The 24197-nt window shown below is 36.8% G+C and overlaps 1 pseudogene across 1 annotated transcript; it reads left to right on the top strand.

Moving 5' to 3' along the window:
• The first annotated feature begins 19628 nt into the window (after positions 1-19628).
• On the top strand, positions 19629-21296 carry LOC149539504 (delta(8)-fatty-acid desaturase 2 pseudogene; annotated as a pseudogene). The gene has a single exon (XR_016356250.1). The product of XR_016356250.1 is annotated as a delta(8)-fatty-acid desaturase 2 pseudogene (transcript).
• Positions 21297-24197: the final 2901 nt, after the last annotated feature.

The raw sequence follows: 24197 nt of genomic DNA, 5'->3' as shown, positions 1-24197 counted from the left end.
ATCTCAGACAAGTGTTCATAAGATGTAGAGAGTTTGGGGTATCCCTTAATCTAAGCAAATGTGTCTTTGCCACCAATCAAGGAAAAAAAATAGGACACATTATATCAAAGGATGGTCTAACCATTGATCCATAAAGAATAAAGGCAATACTTGCTCTCTCCCTTCCTAGTCATAAGAAAGGTCTGCAAAGTTTTCTTGGTAGAATAAATTCTGTAAGGAGGTTTGTCCCTAATTTAGCTACCATGGTGAAACCTCTTATGGCCATGCTTAAGAAGAATATGGTCTTTTCATGGACCAAGGAAGGGAAAGCAAGCTTTGAAGAGATCAAAGCAACCATAGCTTTGGCTCCTACTCTCATCAATCCAAATTTTGAGAAGGATTTTATCCTTTATACCTTAGGTGGTGAGTCAAGCATTTCTGCTATCTTGACTCAAGAAAATGATAAGAATGAGGAGCAACCTATTGATTTCTTTAGTGAAGCGCTTAAGGAATATGAAGACAAATACAGTTATGTATAAAAGAAAGCCCTTGCAGTCATAAGAGCCTTGAAGAAATTTAGAAACCTTTTGTCTCATAACAAGATCCATTTGTTAGTACCCCATGCCAATGTGAAGGACTTTCTTTTGAGCAAGGACATTAGTGAGAAGAGAGTAGGTTGGATCACTAAGGTAATGGAGTATGGTGTGGACATTCAGATTAACAAGTTGGTAAGAGGGAAGGGATTGTGCAAACATATGATCTCATCTCAAGAGTTAGATGAGGAAGTTGTCTTGGTACTGACAAAGCAACAAGAAGAAAGAAATGATAATCCAAGGAATTGGATGGATGATATGATGACCTTCTTGTCAGGAAGTGGATATTCTCAAGGTTTGGATAGGACTAAAAGAAGACAATATAGGTTGCAGTCAATTCCTTATGCCATAATTGATGGTATCCTTTTCAGGAGGGATTTCAATGGAGCTCTACTGAGATGGATTGGTACAAACCAAGCTGAAAGAATGATCAAAGAGCTTCATGATGGTTTTGATGGTGGCCACTTTTCAACAAGGGCAACTACAATGAAGATTATGAGAGCTAGTTACTATTGGCCATTCTTGTTCCATGATTGTCATAAGTATGCGAGGAAGTGTGAAAAATGTGCTTTCTTCTCTGGTAAGCAAAGACTTGCAACTCTTCCTCTTCATCCCATTCAGATAGACCAACCTTTTACTCAATGGAGTTTGGGTTTCATAGGCCCTATCAATCCTCCTTCCAGCTCTGATCAAAAATGGATTCTAGCTACTACAGATTACTTCACTAGATGGATAGAGGCAGTTGCATTGAAGGATGCCAAAAAAATTTCAATTATTGAATTCCTTGATGAAATTATTACTAGGTTTGGTTCCCTTGCAACAATTATTTTAGATAATGCAAAATCTTTTGTAGGAGCTCAGATTTGTGCATGGGTAGTTGATCATAATTTCTACTTGAGCACATCTTCAAACTACTATCCTCAAGGAAATGGTTTGGCCAAGTCATCTGACAAAAACCTAATCAGGATTATCAAGAGGACTATAGAGGACAACCAAAGATGTTGGCATCAAAATTTGAAGACAACACTGTGGGCTAATAGAATAATGCCTAAGAGGGCAATAGGAAATTCACCCTTTATGTTGGTATATAGTAGGGAAGTAAGGCTTCCAATTTCATTAGAATTCCCATCTCAAGAACTAGCTCATCAGTTGGAGCTAACGAAAAGTGATGCCATGATAGTGAGAATGGCAAAGCTAATAGAGTTGGAAGAGAAAAGAGAACAGGCCATGCAAACCCTAGAAACACATCAACAACAAATGAAAAGAAGCTTTGATAGGAAGATCAGGGTCATAATCTTTAGAGAAGGTGATTTGGTATTAAAATGGGATGCAGAAAGGGAAAAGCTAGGGAGACACTCAAATTTGATGCACTATGGAGTGGTCCATATGTGGTTACCAGTTGCAAACAAGCCAATGCTTTCCAATTAAGTAGGCCTAATGGTGAAATTCTGCATATTCCAATTAATGGAATATATCTTAAGTCTTACTTTTGATAAGAGATAAGTTTTCATGTATAATTAGGTTAGTTTCCTTTATTGTTTCCTATTTTCCAAGAAGTGCACAAGCACATGTGTTTTTTAAAGGTTGCAGAGAATTTTGGTTCCCGGTTTCAATTACAGAGAAGTAGTTTTGAGGTTCCTGGACACATTTTCTGTGATTTTAGGGTTTTTTACTAGGCTAATCTTCATGATTTTTATGACTTTGTAGCCCAATGGATGCATAGGCCATAGGTCTTATGCATAATCGGCTTGCATCCCCTTGAGTCGCCATAATTGTTGGCCAAATTTTCCTTCCCTCCAAATTGCCATTTTAAAAATTCAAATGTCAAATGGTCACTTCCCATTTAAAAAATATTTTAATGACAATGGAAATATGAAATAAATGGAATTAAAACATTATATACTTCCATATTCTCCTAAGTTTAATTTTTGGCTCCTGCAACTTTCCATCCACCATCAGATCTTGCATAGATCCACGGTGGGTGATTTCAAGCTTTCTCAAAATGAGCAACCTTTAAATAAAGCAAGTGAGCACCTCGCTGCCATGTGGCATGTGGGTCCTATTTCCTTGTGGGTCGTAGGTAAAATAAAGTTGTCAGTCAAGTTGGCATACTAAAGGCTCTTGGTTGGTTGAGGTACTAACACAAGTTATTAGTGGATCATTTGTTTCCATCCACTGTTAGATCGAAGAGGATCGACGGTGGGCACTTTCCCACTTGATCAAGATGCAAGGGTTTTTGCGAATGTGGGCAAGCGCCTTGTCACCACATCGATTCTATGGACCTTTTCTTGTTAGAGTCACAAAGGTGAACTTGTTAGAACAACCGAGCAGTTGTTAGAGCATGTTGGCAATTTGGGTGCATTTCATTGGTCGAGATGCTGACTGTGCAATTAGTGAGCCAGTTTTGTTCTTTGTCATCAGATGCAAGAAGATCTGTGATTTGTGCTTCCCTGCTTTATAAAGTTGTGAGGATTTTAGACGATGCAGTGAAGCGACATGAGGATAGGTGTCCTTGCAAGCTAGGTGGAGAGTAGCAGTTTGCAACAGCAGTTAAGTTGGCAGTTTCATAAGCCTTGATGGTTAAGTTAGGAAGGTGGCGCAGTTAGTTGGTCGATGGGGCAGTCAAACTTACAAAGACCATGCGAGGTGGCAAAAGGAAATAATTTTATTGGTCCATGTGGCTTGTTTAGGTTGCAGGGCTTTGTTTGACTATTGACCTTGCTGATTTGTAAGCCAAAGACAAAGGAAAATTGGGTTTTCTTGCACAATCTTATCTTTCTAATTGATCCCAACCACTCCAAGTTAATGCTAGGTTTTAACGATGCAATGGGCACTCTTCCTACCATCTAATCATTCATTTTGAGGAGTTTTAGCATTGATTGGTGCCATTTCCATCACTTCAGGTTTGTTCTAGTCAAGGTTTCCATGATTATCATGTCTTTGCAAGTATACAAAATCAAATCTATCGTTGGGATCGTATTGATTGTCCTCTGAGCATTTAATGGTAGTGGTTGTGGAGTAACTTCAATTAGAAATATCTCAATTATGCCTGAGCTATAAAGGCAAATTTTGTGATTTGTGTAAGGGTTGATCTTTCTCTAATTCTCTAGTATTGCTTCTATGCATGCTACAATAATTTCTCATGCCTCTAAGCCATTGTAATCCTCTACTGAGTCTCCTTTAGCCATTAACAGACTATGCAAGATTTCTTTGCCTTTGGTTGATGTTTCTTGTCTATATTTTGCATTTGCATGATTGTATCTACTTTGGCATTTGAATGATATTAAGTGAAGTATCTTACTATAGCATTCTTTTGTTGTTTGATCTACATGTGGTTGTTGAATTAAGTAAAGTCTAAATTTGTATTCTTTGAGGTTATAACTAGTTATCTATGCATTTATAGGTAGAGACAAGGTCAAACACTCTATTTTGGTGCATTACCCCCTTAAGTTAGAGTAGTTAGATTTGTTTTCATGTATTTTGTCTCCCTTTTCTTCTCCGAGTGTAGTTAATTGCATCTTGATAGTAAAGGAAGTCAGCTTTCTCCAGAGACTCAACCTCATAGTTCAAGTCCCATAGCTTGGAGGTTGTTTCCATGTTTCCTAGTGTAGTTCCTTCTTGTACCTCTTAGCCTCTTGTCATTCCTCCTCTTGTGCTATCAAAAGATAAGGAAGTTATGTTTTTTATCCTATAATGTCCCGCTAGGGAACCCAAAAGAAATCAACCTAATGTTTCACTAAGTTTTTCAAACATTTTAAAAAAAAATAATAAACAAGAAGAGGTAATATAGTGAAAGAAATAACTCACAAACATACAACCATCCAAAATAGATTACATCTCTAAAGGGTCCCATGGCATTGAATCACATTTAAGTTTAATTAATACTAAATCCAATACATAAAAAATCCACATCAAAGAATAATCACAAGTACAAATCCATTTAAATAATATACAATTACAGGATGCCACTGGGGCACAATTAGAATGCATAATCATCCACTGTACAAGTCACAAGGTATGAAAAGCTCAAAGAATATACATCATCAAGTAAAATACATCATCTCATAAGATCTCTGATTAACAAATATAGTACAACAAAATATAACCATCCAACATAAATACAAGATCAGAAAGAAATGATCAACTGCATAAGTACATCCAACAATAGCATCCAAAGGCCAGATCTCAATGGTATAAGAAAAATGCACTACAACCCAACCTCGTGAACCTAAATGGCCCACTCCCACCATGCTGCGGAGATAAGCTCAAGTCCCATTTGAAAAACAATTCACAAGTCATAACCAACATCTAGGTCAAGGAAACACCTAAAAGAAAACTATCTCAAAGGGTACCAAGACACAAGTATCATCTAATCCTAGAGGCAAAAAAGACATGCATGAAATATACTATGTAAGTGAGTAAGTGTCATCGCATGAGCCAACTCTAAGGTTACCCTAGCAACCTCTCTGGACTCTACCCCCCTAGTGTCTCTATGTGGCACTAGTATCCTTTTGTGTAGACAAGGCATACTAACGAAGCAAGGTCACAACCAAGAATCCTCTCTACTCCCATCCTAGCCTGTACTAGCACTCAAGGCATGGGAAAGGAAAAAGAAGACTCTTATTAATTCATTCTAAAACCCATTTAATGAAATGTTATCACTTATTAAAACAACTTACAATGGGTTACCCAGGAAGCCACTTAGGGCTCTGGCTTCCATTGCAAGCCACTTCCCAACATGCACACAAATTACCTACCCTAGGCTCATAAAATTACAAATCATAGAATCACAGGTTTCACCTCAATCCTTTACGAGCAACTAGAAAGCACCTAAAGACCAAATCTCAATATCACCTTAGTCCTAAACAAGCAACTGGAAAGCACTAGAAGATAACTGATTGAAAACTTAAAGGTTAAAACAAGAAAGCGACAAATATCACCTTAGTTCTATATAGACTAGCAACTGGAAAGTACAAACAAGCATTGATCATAACTCATCATAGAAACACGTGACACATCATCATGGTTAGGTATAAAAGATTGTATACATAACATCATCACAGAACATAACCCCCAAGCCTCTGGTAAACATCCTGATTGGTCAAAGAACTACATCAAACCTGAAACCCGCAATAGCAACCCACACGTCACATAGAGTACATAACAAACATAGCTTTCATAATTCATTATGTTTGAAAACATAAAGGTCAATTTTCACTATGGTTTTCAAGTTTTCATTTTTCATTTTCAAGATTGACGGTTTGATAAGGTTTTCGAATTTACAAAGGAAATAAAATTTCCCTAGTAATAAAAGTTGTCTCATTTAGAACGAACCATATCACCAAATCTGATCTTATTAAAACCCATCAATTTTTCCAAATTGAATTTCAATTATCAGTATACTTCATTAAAATATATTATTAATAAAGTGATCAACCAAAATATTCAATTAAAAATGGAATTCAAACATTCATGAAATTGAATATTATCATTATCATTTAATAATAACTATTAATTATTAATTAAAATAGTTATTATCTTATTCATAAAATAATATATTTTTATTAAATTATTATTATTAATAAATATTTAAACTACATAATATAATAATTATATATTAAAATAATAACAATAATATCATTTATTATTTAAATTAAATAAACCATATTACAAAACATTTATTTAAAAAAATATTTTAAAAAAAAAGAAGAAGACAAAAACTAAATACCTAATGTTTGTTTAAAACGTTTAAACCCCATTGGCTTTATTGCTATGCCCATTAGCAGGACTGCCACACACAATCCTGAACAACTGCATCGTGGGGGGAGAAGAAAGGAGAAGGGTGGTGGCCCCCGCCCACTTAATATTATATGTAATTTTTTTTAAAAATAAAACCAAACCACAAAAACATGCCCCCCTTCCCCTCCCCCCCACATTTTTCAAAATTTAATAATGTAATTACCATAGTAATTACCAATTATTGTGGTAATGTTATATATATATATATATATATATATATATATATATATATATATTTCCAATATGAACCAGGTATAGCAACCCAAAACAAATAGTCAAACTTATAAACAAATCAGATTTTCTCTTTTACAAAACCCCCATTCAAATTAAAATCAAATCCATCGCGAAACACCCAATTTACCAAACAAGAGTTTTCCAATCTTAAATTGTTACAGATGTTTTCAAAATTAAAAACTATGGATTCACAACAAGGGTTTCAGATTAAATCACAGACAATTCGATAATAGAAATTAATTACTCTCAAACAAGGGTTTCAACCCAAATGAATTCTGAAACAGATCCATCAATCACGAAGAAGACATAATGATTTCAAAGAAGAAACTATTGCACAAAACTCATGAGATCCTACTTGGATCTGATGCTAAACAACTGAATGCATAGAACTTGCAAGAACTTTCCTTTTCTTTTGAAATCCTCTTCTTGGAAATTGGCTCCTCTAAACCTCGGTATGGAGAAATGAGCTTTGATTTCCTAATAAAGAGCTTTTCCCCAAATTAAGGCTTCGGTTTTGCAATCACGCAAAACCTTTTTCCTTAGTATTTTTATTAGTTTAATTTTCATGTGCAACCTTTTGTAATTTAATTAAAATAACTTTATTAAATCAATTCATTTTTCTCTTTAATTAATTCATGAGACATTTTTAACCAAATATTTATTAATTTAACTAATAACATTGTTTAGAGTTTATTATTAAAATAAAACTCCTAAATAATGATTATTAAATTAAATAAATATAATTATGGCAAAATTAGACTTTAATTAAATCTTTTAAATTTAATTAAGTATAAGTAGGAGATATTTCCATAGCAAGTCAAATTGTGAAATTGCTATGAGGATTTAATTGTGTAGTTTTTGAGTCAAACTAATTGACCTTTGTTTCATGAGTAGTGTTTCACACATGAATCCATCTCTCATGAGAATAACTGAAACACTTAGCACTAATTGGATCTAGGTGATGCTCACAGAGGTGAAGCACCGGGACTTCCCAAGAGGTCACCCATCCTAGGACTATTCCAACTTGAGCGCACTTACCTATGAAGTTCCCTCCATGGTTAAATCCACTCTGCTTGCAAGCCCATTTGTAAAACCTTCACCAAGTGTTGTGTCTTATGAACCATTCATTAGAAATCCCTTTAAGCTCATCATGTGATAAGTAGGAGATATTTCCACAGCAAGTCAAATTGTGATATTGCAATCAAGATTTAATTGTGTAGCTTTTGAGTCAAACATGAGGCAATTAGTTTGAGTAAAATTTTCATTAAATTATCTTTTAATTTGTTTAATTATATTTGAAAATCACAATAGACCCACAAAACCAAGTACAAAAACTCAACTAATGGACAAAGCACAGATTCAAACTCCAAGGTCAAAATCACGAATTCATGTCACTTGACAAATTTAGAAGGATAAACAACTTAGATACTTGTCCTACTTTCTAGGACAACTGGCTTAGGGTTAGGATTTGGACTCGAGAATTATCTCCCCTCTTTTACCATTGAGATACTACGATAGGGCATGCTCATCCTGGCAATTCAGGGAAGTCGATGCCTAGTACCTGCAATCTGCATAAAATCTATGCATGTACATACACATATAATCTAAACTAAATAGACAATGGTGGGGAGTGGTGCATTGTGTAGATCTCGACTAGCAGGTGACTACGACTCCCTCCCTCAACCACATCAAAAAAGTCAAACATAAATTAAAACTTACAAGTACACCATACACATGCAAGTATGGGGTAAGTATCCATAGAACTGCATATAAATGATCCATCTACTATCATCGTGAGATAATTGAAAATCACTAAATGAACATACATATATCATCATCAAAATAATCAAGAACACATGAAATAACTAAGTACTAAGTAGTTCATCAAATAAAACAACTAAGTATGAAATAAAATCTAATCAATCCAGTAACCGAGTACCACTAATCATAAAATAGGCCCAAAAGAGTGTGGCAATCAACCTAAAAAGTAAACTAGGGGTAGGCATGACAAATCCTCCTTCTTCTCAACAAATTTCTAGTATGACTAAGCATAACTGACATGCTCGTTAACATCAAAAGAACCACCACACTTGTGCTAAAGTTCGTATAAATACTTTTCATCATCCCATGTTTATCGAGTAAATTAATCGTACTAATGAGATGGATATTTCTATTTTGGGTTCTATTGTTATTAATTTAGATGAAGAAGATACTTTATATGATGATGAACATGAGATTATTGATCTTGATGCTGATTTACCTAATATGATCTCTATGCAACTTGCACTTAAGTCTACTCCTGAGCATAGTAACACTATTGAGGGTCCTTCTTTGGATTGAGCTATTTTCCCTACCATGGTGGATATACGACGCAGAGTGTAATGTCCCCATTTTAGCAGTTGACCAAGTGTGTGCGCGTTAGCTTTGTTCTACATGGTCCCGAGGGCTAACGAAGGGTTTAATGGGATCTTGGAGTGTTTTGGCCTAGTCATTTCCAGTTTGGGCCAAAACGAAGTTGATTTACTCAGTTTCAGGCATACTTACTATTTTTAGTAAGTCGGCAGGACACAGTGCAGGTCAATTTTGGTGATTGGATTCGATACTCCTCGGTGAGAGCTTTCTAATGAGCTATCACTCGCATTATTCGGAGTCCGATTGCTAATACATTTTAATGCCTGAAGTTTTATTAAAGTAACGTCTAATTTAATTGTAAAATATTAAAGTGTTACTTTAATATTTATTTTATGGTGATGTGTACCCAAGGGAGACATAAGGGGTATTTTAATATATGTTTTATATTACACATCTTTTATCCCACATTGCCCATATGAGTTGAGGGGACCCGTGGGAATAGAATAAAAGGAAGCATTTGTGGCTTCATTAGACAGGTTGAATATGAGAAGAAATTGGTGTGTGAGTTGCAGCTCCGTTCTTGGCATTTGAGGACGTCTATCCTCTCTTGTAACATTCTAGACGTCATTCTCTTGGGGTTTGGCCTTTGGAATTCTTTGTTATTGGCTTCATTATCAGGCAATTTAGTTGCATTTTCGGCTACCGGCAGATTTGGTATTTTGCTCATATCTTCTTCACTACTTGTCCAATGCTTGTGCCGCTTTGAGGGAATGGTATTACGAAGGTAGTGGACTGATTGAAGGACAAAGTATTGTAGCAGCAAGTTCGAAAGCATGGGCTGGAGTATTATGTCAATACTGCTGAAGTAATTAGTGAGTTGATAAATCTGCCATGTATTTGGTTTTATGAATTCTGAAAATAATATTTTATTAGCAGCAATTCATTTCCACTTTGCATATTATTGTAGTTTCTTTCTTGTTTATGTTGTATGATACCAATTACATGCACAAAACACAACAAACAAATAAAAGTTTGATTTCCGGAGTTATAAGGGGATTAAAATATTAAACGGAAAAAATAAGAGGTTGCATGCAAACTGTTTGACAAAATTCCTTTCAGCATATTGGTTTAGTTTTTTGGGATATCCAGGGGTGTCCATTACAGTGGTATCAGAGCTATAAGTCCTGCCATCCTGTGGAGGTCTTATAGGGAATTTGGAACAGCCGGATAGAGGGAAAAAAAAAAAAAAAAAAAAAAAACACAGGCTAAGCATTTATGTTTGAGCATGCGACAGGGGTCTTATAATTTCCGCGATACCAGAGCAAGACAAAATAGGATTTCAGACTTGCAAAGCAAACATTCTAGTACATCCGTGCAGGGGGACATTGAATTCAACCATACAGACACAGAGGAGATATTCTATGATCAGGACAATAATATGGGTGATCGAGATGACAGGAATACAGGATTAGGCAGAGGCAGAAATGCTGGTCCAGATCAAGGGGAGGTACTGTTCCAACAGTTACTGGATACATTAGAGCAGGGGCAGCGTATGCAGCAGGAGCAGAATAGGCGAATGGACATGATGTTGCAGCTCATGGCTAGACAGATGGGTGTCAATATTAATCCAGGTGATGCCAACAACAGAAACAATAACAACGAGGGAAACAATAACAACGGGGGAAACAATAACCATGAAGGCCAAGGCAACAACAATGGTCCTGAGAATAACATTAATGGTAATAATGGACATGGCAACAATGGGAATGAGGCTGATAACTTTAGACACGTTGCACGCCCAGCACGGACTATGAGCTCGAGACCTCTTCTACCCACTTTTCCACCCAGATATCCGGTTCATCCAGTAAACGAACTGTAGATTACCGAGTTACAGGATCAGTTCAGGAGGGACTGGGAGGCTAGTGGACCAGAGTTTCAGGCAGATATTTCTCTTAGAGATTATATGGACTTGAGGATGAGACACATGCCTAAAGCAGGAGGGAGGAATCAAAACTTTGAGTTGAGGAAGAAAGTTGGAAAACTTTCTTTACCTTATTATGATGCTTCAGGGAAGATGACTGCACGAGCTTGGGTGCAGAAGGTAGATACATACTTGCAGCTTAATCCTATGCCTGAGGAGGAGGCTATCAAGTATGCGGCTATGCACTTGGATGGCGTTGCACATGAATGGTGGCATCATGGCATGGTGACTTTGGGGCATAATCAGATTACATCCTATGAGGAATTCACCGAAACATTGATTGGGAGATTTGACACTAAGGATCTCGAGTTACATTTCAAGGAGCTAGCACAGTTAAAACAGTCAGGTTCTGTGGATGCTTACATTGCCGAGTTTCAGCGCTTGTCTGTACTTGTTACTGATATCTCTCCTAGGAGATTGGTGGTGTTATTTTGTGATGGTCTTGCTGATCCATTACGAGGTTGGGTGAAGGGACATGATCCACTCACGTTAGCTGAAGCAACTAAAAAGGCACAAGATTTAGCCCCTTCGGTATACAAAGGAAAAAACCATTCAACAGATTCTTCCTACCGCAAGGACAAAGACAAAAAATCATTTCAGAAAGAGTATAGCAAACCCAAAGAAGGATCAAAAGGACTAGACAATGAAACCTTGAATGAACTTCGAAAGAAGAAGCTGTGCTTCCATTGTAGAGAGCCTTGGGACTTATCTCATAAATGTTCTCTCAAGGCTAAGGCAAATCAAATGGAGTATTTTTCAGCAGAAGAGTCAGAGTCAGAAGGGGAGGATCAGCACTCCGATTCAGATGAGGGTAACACTATAGAGGAGAGCAACATTCCTAAGGATGATAGATCGTTGGCACGCTTGACAGGGGCCCAAAAGGCAATCACATTTAAGGTCAAGGGTACTATCCAGGGGCAGAAAGTGATATCTCTTATTGACACTGGGGCTACACATAACTTCATAGATGCACAGTTGGTAGCCAGGAGAGGGTTACAGACAGAGGAGCATGATGGGTTTAGAGTCATGGTGGCTAACGGTGATAAGTTATTATGCACTCGGAAGATATCTAATCTTCGCATCAGGTTTGGAGATGGCTACGAGTTGGAAGATGAGTTCTATGTTGTGGACATGGGAGATTATGATGTCATCCTCGGCATGACATGGATGGCTTCACTAGTTGAGTTCACACTCAATCTAGCGAAATTGGAGATGAGATTCCAGCATGAGGGGAGAACTGTGGTACTTAGAGGGCTTTCAGATGGAGGTTGCAGAATAGTGTCCTTGAGGAGAATGCAGAGACTTTTTCGTCATGATGACATAGAGTGGGCGACAGAGTGCCACATTATGCCAACTTCACCAGAGCCACAAGAAAAGAGTCATCCACTAGATGTCCAGAAGATACTTGATAGACACGCTAAAGTATTTAGCGATATTCCTCATGGGGTTCCTCCTAACAGAGGGATGGAACATGTTATTGAGCTCGAGGAGGGAGCCAAACCAGTTATGATTACTCCCTATCATCATCCTAAGAAACACAAGGATGAGATAGAGAAGGCGATTAAGGATTTGTTGGAGATGGGGCATATCAGGCCCAGTAAGAGCCCTTTTGCTTCAGCAGTAGTATTGGTAAAGAAGAAGGATGGGACAATGCGCATGTGCATCGATTACAGGGCATTGAATAAGAAAACAATTAAAAACAGGTATCCCATTCCTAGGATTGATGAGTTGATTGATGAGTTGCATGGGGCATGCTTCTTCACCAAAATTGATTTGCGATCCGGATACCATCAGATCAGGATGAGAGCAAAGGACATTGAGAAAACAGCCTTCCGATGTCACTATGGCCACTTTGAGTTCATGGTTATGCCATTTGGTCTAACCAATGCACCTGCTACATTTCAAGGTTGTATGAACCAGGTATTCAGGAAGCAACTGAGGAGATTTGTCTTGATCTTCTTTGATGACATCTTGGTCTTCAGTAAGACCTGGGAGGAGCACTTACATCATCTGGAGGAGGTGTTATCTATTCTGGAGAGAGAGTCATTGTATGCCAAGGAATCTAAATGTGAGTTTGGCATGACTGAGCTCCTTTACCTGGGGCATATCATTAGTGCAGATGGCGTTCGGGTTGATCCCGAAAAGATTAGAGCTATTGTAGAGTGGCCTACTCCCACGAACCTTACACAGCTTAAGGGATTCTTTGGTTTATGTGGTTTTTATAGAAGGTTTGTTAAGGGATTCTCACAAATTTCTACACCCTTGACAGATCTTACCAGGAAAGGAGCCTTCGTGTGGACAGGGGCAGCACAGAGGTGTTTTGAGCATTTCAAGCAGGTAATGTCTTCATGTCCAGTTCTAGCTCTACCGGATTTCACAAAGCCTTTTGAGCTTCATTGTGATGCATCAGGTGATGGGATTGGAGCAGTATTGATGCAGGAGAAGCATCCCATTGCATTCGAGAGTAGGAAGCTCCGAGGAGTTGAGAAAAGTTATTCTGTCTATGACCGGGAGATGTTGGCCATAATGCATGCATTGGCCAAATTTCGATCATATTTGGTAGGTGGACGTTTTGTGATCAAGACTGATCACAACAGTATTAAATACTTCATGAGCCAGCGTGATCTTAATGACCGGCAACAAAAATGGGTGACTAAATTGCAGGCTTATGACTTTGACATAGAGTTTGTCAAAGGTAAGAAAAATGTGGTGGCTGATGCCTTATCTCGGAGACCTCACTTATGTGCTCTGGTAGAGATTTCAGGAGATTAGAGAGATCGGATTATAGCAGAGTATGTTGGAGATGCTTGGGCTTCTGGATTGATTTCAGGTACCATACAGGATGATCGCTATGAGGTGATAGATGGATTGATCAGAGTTCAGGACAGGGTTTATTTGATTCCGTCATCACATTTGAGAGAGGCGATATTGAAGGCATTTCATGATGCACCCACAGCAGGACATCCGGGGGTCTTCAAGACCTACAGGCAGATCCGAGAGCGGTTTTCATGGAAAGGGCTCAAGGATGATGTTCAGAGGTATGTCAGGGAGTGTATGGTTTGTCAACAGAATAAGGGAGAACACACATTTCCTGCAGGTTTATTATAGCCCTTGCCCATTCCTGATAGGAAATGGGAAAGTATTTCGATGGACTTCATCACTGGTTTACCACGAGTGCAGGGAAGGGATTGCATCTATGTGGTGGTGGACCGCTTGACGAAGTTTGCTCACTTCTTTGCTATTCCGTCCACTTACACAGTAGCACAGGTGGCAGATCTTTTCTTTAAAGAGATATTCAGGTTACATGGGCTGCCCAGATTCATTGTCAGCGACCGGGATAGTAAGTTTATGAGTGTTTTTTGGCAAGAGTTGTTTAGGTTGTGTGGTACAGATCTTACACCTAGCACTAGTTATCATCTGCAAACAGATGGGCAAACAGAGATTGTGAATAAATGGGCGGAAGGATATTTGAGGAACTATGTAACTACACAACAAAAGGCTTGGATCAGATGGTTGCATATGGGAGAGTATTGTTATAACACTACTTATCATATGTCCATCAAGATGACTCCTTTCATGGCACTCTATGGTTATGAAGCACCTAGCTTCATGGATTTAGTTTTGGGGGACAGTAGAGTGCCCAAAGCCAAAAACTTATTGCAGGATAGTCAGGACATCCTGAAAGTGCTCAAAGAGAATATACAACAGGCCCAGAATCAACAGAAATTGTATGCTGATCAGCACCGAATAGAGCGTAGCTTCGAGGTAGGGGATATGGTTTACTTGAGGCTACAACCATATAGACAGTCATCGCTCAAGAAGAGCGGAGCTGAAAAGTTGAAACCTAGATTTTATGGTCCCTACAGGGTGATTCGCAAAGTGGGCAAAGTCGCCTATGAGCTTGAGCTTCCAGAGGGCAATCGAGTGCACAATGTGTTTCATGTGTCTAGGCTTAAGAAAGCCATTGGTCAGAGTGTAGTGCCTACTGCAGATTTACCCCCTTTGGATGAGGAGGGGAAGCTTGTGTTAGTACCTGAGGCTATTGTGGATACCAGAGAGAGGAAGCTTAGAAACAGGATAGTGAAGGAGTATTTGGTCAAATGGAAAGACCTGCCGGAGGAAGATTCTACATGGGAGAGTGAGCAGGTTATTCAGCACGCTGGACTGAGATTGCTTGAGGACAAGCAATTTCAAGGGGGGCGGATTGTAATGTCCCCATTTTAGCAGTTGACCAAGTGTGTGCGCGTTAGCTTTGTTCTACATGGTCCCGAGGGCTAACAAAGGGTTTAATGGGATCTTGGAGTGTTTTGGCCTAGTCATTTCTAGTTTGGGCCAAAACGAAGTTGATTTACTCAGTTTCAGGCATACTTACTATTTTTACTAAGTCGGCAGGACACAGTGCAGGTCAATTTTGGTGATTGGATTCGATACTCCTTGGTGAGAGCTTTCCGATGAGCTATCACTCGCATTATTCGGAGTTCGATTGCTAATACATTTTAATGCCTGAAGTTTTATTAAAGTAACGTCTAATTTAATTGTAAAATATTAAAGTGTTACTTTAATATTTATTTTATGGTGATGTGTACCCAAGGGAGACATAAGGGGTATTTTAATATATGTTTTATATTACACATCTTTTATCCCACATTGCCCATATGAGTTGAGGGGACCCGTGGGAATAGAATAAAAGGAAGCATTTGTGGCTTCATTAGACAGGTTGAATATGAGAAGAAATTGGTGTGTGAGTTGCAGCTCCGTTCTTGGCATTTGAGGACGTCTATCCTCTCTTGTAACATTCTAGACGTCATTCCCTTGGGGTTTGGCCTTTGGAATTCTTTGTTATTGGCTTCATTATCAAGCAATTTAGTTGCATTTTCGGCTACCGGCAGATTTGGTATTTTGCTCATATCTTCTTCACTACTTGTCCAATGCTTGTGCCGCTTTGAGGGAATGGTATTACGAAGGTAGTGGACTGATTGAAGGACAAAGTATTGTAGCAGCAAGTTCGAAAGCATGGGTTGGAGTATTATGTCAATACTGCTGAAGTAATTAGTGAGTTGATAAATCTGCCATGTATTTGGTTTTATGAATTATGAAAATAACATTTTATTAGCAGCAGTTCATTTCCACTTTGCAGATTATTGTAGTTTCTTTCTTGTTTATGTTGTATGATACCAATTACATGCACAAAACACAACAAACAAATAAAAGTTTGATTTCCGGAGTTATAAGGGGATTAAAATATTAAATGGAAAAAATAAGAGGTTGCATGCAAACTGTTTGACAAAATTCCTTTCAGCATATTGGTTTAGTTTTTTGGGATATCCAGGGGTGTCCATTACACAGAGCTACACATTTGGAACACTTCTTGTGGGATTAACACTCAAGAATCTTCAACAATGTGCTCTAGAATCAATATAGGATACTTTCAAACAAATTTATAATTGAGACAAAATTGGAATTCTTCAAAGAATCACTATTAACTTTCACAAATGAATAGATATAACCAATGACATTTATGAGAGAGTAGATATATTAGTTAAACATGTTTTTCCAAAGTTATAGCCCAAAATAAGAAGTAGAAGGAGAGTTAATACTCTTTTCCCAAAACTGCTTACTTAAGAATTTGATTATGATCAACCTGCACTAAAATTATCATAACTTTTTCAAATCACAATGTGATTAGACCAAACTAAAACTAAAAGAAAGCTAACTCAGAGAATGTTTTAAAAATATAATTTGCATGTTTGTATCATTTCATACATGATTGTACCAACAAAAATAACATTTAGATTTTTGAAAAAAAAACTCAGAAAATTAACATAAAAACTTGAAAAACAAAACTGCTTTTCATTTCTATTCTCCTCAAGACTTCTCCAACCACTCAAATCTCAATACACAATGTAAATCACGTCAAATACATGATATTCAAACCTTTTCCAAATTATATAACCTACAATCTACCCCCTATGACTCTTCACCTTCCTCTTTACATCAACTTTTCATATTGTCAACTTTTCATGACAACATTTATTATCTATTGACACTTTTGTATTCTTTTTCATACAAATGACATCTAAACTTTATAAAACCATTTATAACATAAAAATAGACTTTAAATGACTACAAAGACAAAAAAAACCCTTTAAACACTCTTATGAGCTAATTATGACATATTTTGCATATAATGCAATTATTACAACAAATTCTATTACAATTGAATGATTCAAAGATCATATACATAATCAAAATTGGTCTTATAACATTGAAAAACATTTATTCCATGATGCTCTTACATCATACTCATAGGGATAAAAGAATCCAAGTCCCTTAGATTGTCCTTCCTCTTTCTTGTCTTCCAATTCTTTTGTAACATGATGTACACTCTCGCAAGAAAATAAGAGATGATCTTCAATGGCTCAAAAGTTTTCTTTTGATCAATGAAATGGCCGGTGGGATCTTGGCTCAAGGTTGCAACCATCATGCCTAATTCATCACATGCATCATAATCAACCATATTTGAAATCTGCAATACCTGCTGATGTAGGAGCATCATGTCATAAATGATTTTCAATGTTATAAGACCAATTTTGATCATGTATATGACGTTTTAATCATTCAAATGTAATAATGGATGTAAATAAGGTGGACTATGCATTCCAACCAAACCAATCTTTATATGGATGTTGCTTCCATCTACAAACATTAAATATATCCAAAGATATTGTTTTCCACCCCAACTTACAACTACTATGTAGAAGACATGCAACTCGAAACATGGAAGCCAATGTAGTCTATTTAGGGATGTGGTTCTCAATTCTTGTTTCCAAATTTACCCTATAATTTATGATCACATACCTTATCTTCTTTCTTTCTTTTATGATTGTGTTTGTCATGCTAAAGTGTGATTTTTTATAACAAGGTCAGAATTTTGATCACACTCATGTTTTTGTATTGATAGTGTCAGTTATTTAATATAATGACATTAAGTAGTGTTAATTTAGTATTAGTGGCTGTTGTAGAGAGTGTTAGAGTAGCATTGTGGTTTGTTGTAATGATCAAAATTGAATTCATTGACAATGGAGTTAAACAAATGTAAAATAAATAAAATTTTCCATTTCATCTTCCATACTACCTGCAACGATAAAATGAACTATATGCTTCTTTTGGAAAGAATAGTTTATGTTACATGCTACATAGAGTCCTTTAATTGTAGTTATCCTCAATTTAAGTAAAAATACATTCAAAGTCTGTTAAAAAATGAAGATATTATTACTATTATTATTATTTCATTATGTCTCTATACCTAAATTACACATTACTACAAATCTTTTCATATTAGCACCAAAATATCATTATTACATATATACTAGTATAGATATCTTAAATAAATCTACTTAAAGAAATGCCGATAGATATCCACTATAGAATAATTATAATTTAATTTTCTACATTTAAAATTATTTATATTTTTTTTATCTCTTTTTATTTAATTTTTTACTAACTTAATCTTTTTATTTAAATTTTTTTAAAAATAAATAATTTATATCTCTAAATATTATAATTAAAACAGATATTTTATGTGATATTTATTAAATTATTTTTTCTATTTATAATAAGATTTAAACTTTTGACATGTAGATGGTTGTCAAATTTAATCTGAAAGAATAAAAGTTAACATTAACACGCTCACACCACCCCACTCTCCTCTCCCATTCTGACATTAATTACCTATCAGCATTAATTACCATCATGCTCACACCCCATAAGAACACAAGTACTTTAAGAAAATGTACTACTAAAAAATAAAAAATAAATCACATGTCAAGGACAAAAGGCACTAGTGACTTAAAAGAAGAGCCCATGCTAGCTCTTAATGCAAATCTTGCTTAACCTAAAAAGCGGGACCATTAAACACATACCCAAATTGTATTAACAATTTTAAACTGCCACTTTTAATATTTTATATTAGATTAAATATTTATCTTTTCAGTATATCTAACCTGCCAACTAAAATTAGATGGTGGTATCTAACTATACTTTGTGACGGTAATAATTAAGCCAAATTTTTTAAAATGATAAATAAATCTTTAAATGTAAACCTTGGAATTTGAGACGCCGTTGTCAAAATTTTTAAAAATTTGTCCACAATAAGTACGGCCATACGCACATCACGGCAACTGAAAACCGAGCCATTTTAAAGACAAAAAATAGGAAAAGCTCTCAAGAATGTACGCCACATTAATTAATTAATTAATATTCATTTTCCAAAATTAAACAAATCTACAGCACATATTAAATTAATAAAAACAGGATAATAAATTAAAACCACTCAACGGAAAACCTAACAGCTATTTAAACGGGATAATATAATAAAATAATAATATATCCAGGACATAAATTAAAAAATGCTAGCAAAACTTATTAGCTAATTAAAAGGGATAATAAAATATTTAAATAATATATCCACCGCATTAAATAAAAAAAATTAAAAAACGGAAAATATTACAGATGAGCATTAAATATATCCTAACCGCGTCATTGGGAGAAGTAGCCACGAAGTTTTAAAAATATCTAGCTGCTAAACCCCGGGGTTAACTAATTCAGGTTAGAATCAAACTGACTGCAGGGTTTGATTGAACCGCAGTTAGTCGGCCGTAATCTAAATAAAGGCAGGGCTAACGCCATGAAAGAAGAAAAATATGGTTCATGACTGAACCTAAAATAACCAGAGAAACTCGAAAAGGGAATAGTTTTTTTTAAAATTTCCCCATTTATCTTTCATTCATTATTGTATTGAGGTTTTCCCCGGATTCTATCTGTGGACCTGTAGATCTGTAAACAATTTTTTTTTTTGATCAGAGACAGACAATCAAAAACAAAATGTGTGAGTTTGCAGCTGAAGAACGGCATCTGAAGGCGAAGAAAATAACCTTGGAAGAGCTGAAGAAGCACAGCAAGAGGGAAGATCTGTGGCTTGCTGTGGAAGGGAGCGTCTATGATGTTACAGAATGGGTGAAGAAGCATCCAGGCGGTGAGCTTGTTTTGTTAAATCTTGCAGGGGAGGATGTGAGTGATATATTCATTGCGTATCATCCTCCTTCCGCATGGAAGTACCTGAGGACGTATTTTGTAGGATATTTGGACGGAGAAGATGTTTTGGAATCCACGAAGGATTACCGCCTTCTTAGAGAAGATCTGCACAAAGCAGGCATGTTTAATGGCGGTTTGAGCTTGTATTACAAGATTACGGCTTGGGTTATTGCAATGCTTACCTTTTGCGTCTGCGGAGTTGTTTTTAGCTCAAGCATTTTTGTTCACATGATCTCGGCGGTATTGTTAGGGATTGCCTGGATGCAGAGTGGTTTCATTGGCCACGATTCGGCGCATTTCGGGCTGGTGAAAAGTCACAGACTGGAGATTGCGATTCAGCTTCTCGTCGGGAACCTGATCACCGGCGTGAGCATTGGATGGTGGAAGAGGAGCCACAATGTGCATCATACGGCGGTAAATAACCTAGAATATGACTCCGATTTGCAGTATTTGCCGCTTTACGCGGTTTCCACCAAGCTTTTCCAGGGTTTATACAGTAAATATTATGAGAAGAAGATGGATTTCGACCGCTTGGCCCGGTTTCTGGTTTGCTACCAGCACTGGACCTTCTATCCCGTGATGGCCGTTGCCAGATTTTTGCTCTTCGCTCAGTCTTTCACGCTTCTTTTCGACCTGAAGAAAAAGGTGGATTACAGAGTGCAGGAGATTCTGGCCATGGCGGTTTTCTGGATCTGGTTTCCGGCTCTGGTATTTTGCCTGCCTACATGGACCGAACGCGTGGCATTTGTGCTGGTGTGCTTTGCAGTTTCCGGGATCCAGCATGTACAGTTCTGCCTGAATCATTTCTCCGCGGATACCTTTGTAGGGAAACCGAGCAGCAAAGAGTGGTTTCCGATGCAAATAATGGGGACCGTGGATATTACTTGTTCGCCATGGATGGACTGGTTTCACGGGGGTCTGCAGTTCCAGGTGGAGCACCACTGTTTTCCACGGGTGCCACGTCAGAACCTGAGGTTGCTGACGCAGTATGTGAAACCGCTGTGTGAAAAGCATGGCCTGCCTTACAAGAGCGCCACATTCTGGGAGGCTAATGTCATGATGATAAAGACCTTGAGAGCCGCTGCTCTTGAGGCCCAGGATTTGTCGAAGCCTGTGTCCAAGTGCTTGCTCTGGGAGGCCCTCAATACCCATGGCTGAAAAATGATAAGAGCCCTCTGGTGGTGTTCATTTATTTAATTTTTATTTTCAGATCTATATTTCTGCATTGTTTTTTCTTATAAAAATTTAACGTTTCTATTTTCAAATTCGTACGGTATTCGTTCCCCAATTTCGTCCTGTTTTTCACAATTTCTGTCTTTGAGTTCTAGATTGATGGGTACATATATAATCTGATTGTTCTTGGTTTTATCGATTTCTTTTTTTGAGTTCTAGATCCACGGGGGCATATGTATTATGTGATTGTTCTGTTTACAATTCGTGGTTGCAATTTTCAAATTTCGATGGATCTGCTGCAAATTTTATCTTGAGCTTTTTTATTTTATTTCTGCTACCCCAGTTCAAAATTGTCCGAATTGTTAATCTGTACGAGCCTCCATTGAAGGGGATTAGATAGATTGGCTCAGCATGATATCCAGTTCTGCCCGAGATTGTTAATCTGCAGGAAAGTCTTCAATGGTGGGGATTAGATAAATTTGTCTCAGCAGGAAGAAGATTGGGTAGTTTTATGCAGAAACAATGTGTCTGTAACTAGAAATTGGTGGGATGGAGTAGTCGAATGCATAAATGAGGTGTTTTGTGATATGGAGTAGTTGAGTGCATAAATGAGGTGTATTGTAGATCAGAAATTTTGATTGTGCTGCCATTGCTTAAAGAAATCTGCAAGGAAAACAGGGTTCTGCCTTTACATTATTGTTCTGCCTTTCCATTATTATTTTTAACTGTTACTGAAGGATTGTGTGTAGAATTCTTTTAATTTTTTATTAAAGCCTTGCCTTTCAAAGACTTGGAGCTGTTCCATTGGAAAGCTGTGTAGAATTTTTTTCGCAAACATTTCCAGGGAACTAGGTCCCACGCACTGTTTGGTGTCAGGAATCCGTAAACGACCTCTTTATTTGAATATTTCCAATGACACCATTGAGTCCTTAGGCAATAGTATATTGGTCTGTCATGGTGGGCACTTTTTACTATTTGAAATTGCAACAGAGGAATAAGTTTTTCATTATCAAATTTAGAATCCCTATGAATATTTTTAAAGGATATATTAAGAGTTAAATATAGAAATATATGTTAAAAGATCTATTGTTCTGCTGTGGAAGTTGAGAAGTGTAGAATCCCGAAGTTACACGTGGGATTCAATTGGAATTTTTAAGAGTTAAACATAGAAATATATGTCAATAGATCTTTCTTCTGTCGTGGACGTGGGATTCAATTGGAATTTTTAAGAGTTAAACACAGAAATATATGTCAATAGATCTTTCTTCTGTCGTGGACGTGGGATTCAATTTGAATGTGTACATCTTACAATTTATGGGATTACTTGGGCACTGTCATCTAGTGCAAAACCAGGGTGGGATTTTATGTTCTGTTATCAACTTCTTACATTTAAGATTTAATTATTAACTGAAATAGGCACAAATGTTAAATTATTTTTGATAAGATCTTAAAATTTCAAAAGACAAGGGTGGAATGTGGTGGAATGGATTAAGGTATCTCTTGAAAGATCTTATATTCTAAGGAACGAGGTATATTTAAGAGGTGGGATCATGTCATCTATTGTCTGTAAGGTCTTGCATTCTAAGAGACCTAGGTGGCTTGCAAGGTCTTACATTCTAAGAGACCTGGGTAGATCATGTCAATTATTAAGGGCAGGTCCCATGTGGCTGGTAGACTGCCTATTTTTTTAGCAACTAAATCAGTAATAAATTATTTTTTCCAATTAGCAGTGATTGTTTATTTTCAGACCTTTTTTTTTCATGCTTAAATGTATTTTTAAAGCAGTGATTGCTTATTTCCAGCCCTCCTTTTTTCCAAATGCTTAAACTCATCTATTAAGCAGTCACTGCTCCACTAAGATAGGTGAAGATTCCATTTTATCCTTTTCCCATTACCTAAAATATACACAGGTACACTTTTTATCCTTTTTCCATTACTTAAAATATGCACAGGAACACTTTCACTGCTTAAAATTAAGTAGAGATAAGTAGCTGCATGGGGTTTAGTGGTAGTATCTTTCATTTGAAGGGATGAAGTTGGGATCATATCGTCTTCTATTATTTGCGCATCTTACATTGTAAGAAACTTAGGTGGGGATCAGTCTAACATTGTAAGAAACTTAGGTGGGTGGTAGTATGTTAGCAATTATGATAGATAATTGCTATTGTTTGTTAACAATATGTTTAACTAACTGTGCAATTTCTAGATTTAGATTATGTGAGTATTTATATTTACAATCTAAATCCAGAAATTGCACAGTTAGTTCTATGGATTGTGGAAATGCATTTACAATTAGCAATATGTTTAACTAACTGTGCAATTTTTGGATTTAGATTGTACGAGTATTTAGATTTACAATCTAAATTCAGAAATTGCATAGTTAGGCTGGGGTCCCATGGGCACCTGCTTGCTTAAAAATAGAGCGGGTGCTGTTGAGCTTTTTTAGGAACATTTAAAGGGGAGCAGTCCCATGGACATTGCATATAAATCTGCTTAAAAAATTTAGTGCCTAAATCGAAAGAAATATTAAAAATATAAATTGTTGTCTGCTTAAAAAATTTAGCGCCTAAATCGAAAGAAATATAAAAAATATAAATTGTTGTTTTTAGAATTTTTGGCAGCATGGTTTCAATTTGGAGGGAAATGAAATGTAAGCTCTTGCCAAGTGGCAGAATTCTTCCCTGCACACTAGGGGTTATTTCCAGCCTCTTTTTTTTTTTTTGCATCCGCTCAACTAAAAGGTAGGGGCTCCTAGTTAATAGGAGAAGATTCCAAATTAAGCTCTAGCCCTCTCAAAATATAATCATGGGACCTCCAGGGCCTTAAATATAGAGCCCAAGCCCCCCCCATGGGACCCCAAGATTAGTTTTATGGATTGTGGAAATGCATTTACAATTAACAATATGTTTTTTTAAGGAAGGTGCAAATGTGTTGCTGTGGAGACAATGCTGTTAACTATTAGTGGCAAGATCTAACATTTAAAGAGAGAAAGG

The sequence above is a fragment of the Cupressus sempervirens genome, chromosome 9 (genome assembly GCF_028749045.1).
Source record: "Cupressus sempervirens isolate cs-2001-9-10 chromosome 9, ASM2874904v1, whole genome shotgun sequence".
NCBI lineage: Eukaryota > Viridiplantae > Streptophyta > Pinopsida > Cupressales > Cupressaceae > Cupressus > Cupressus sempervirens.
Note: the sequence above shows the minus strand (reverse complement) of the source record. Positions and strands in the feature narration are given on the sequence as shown.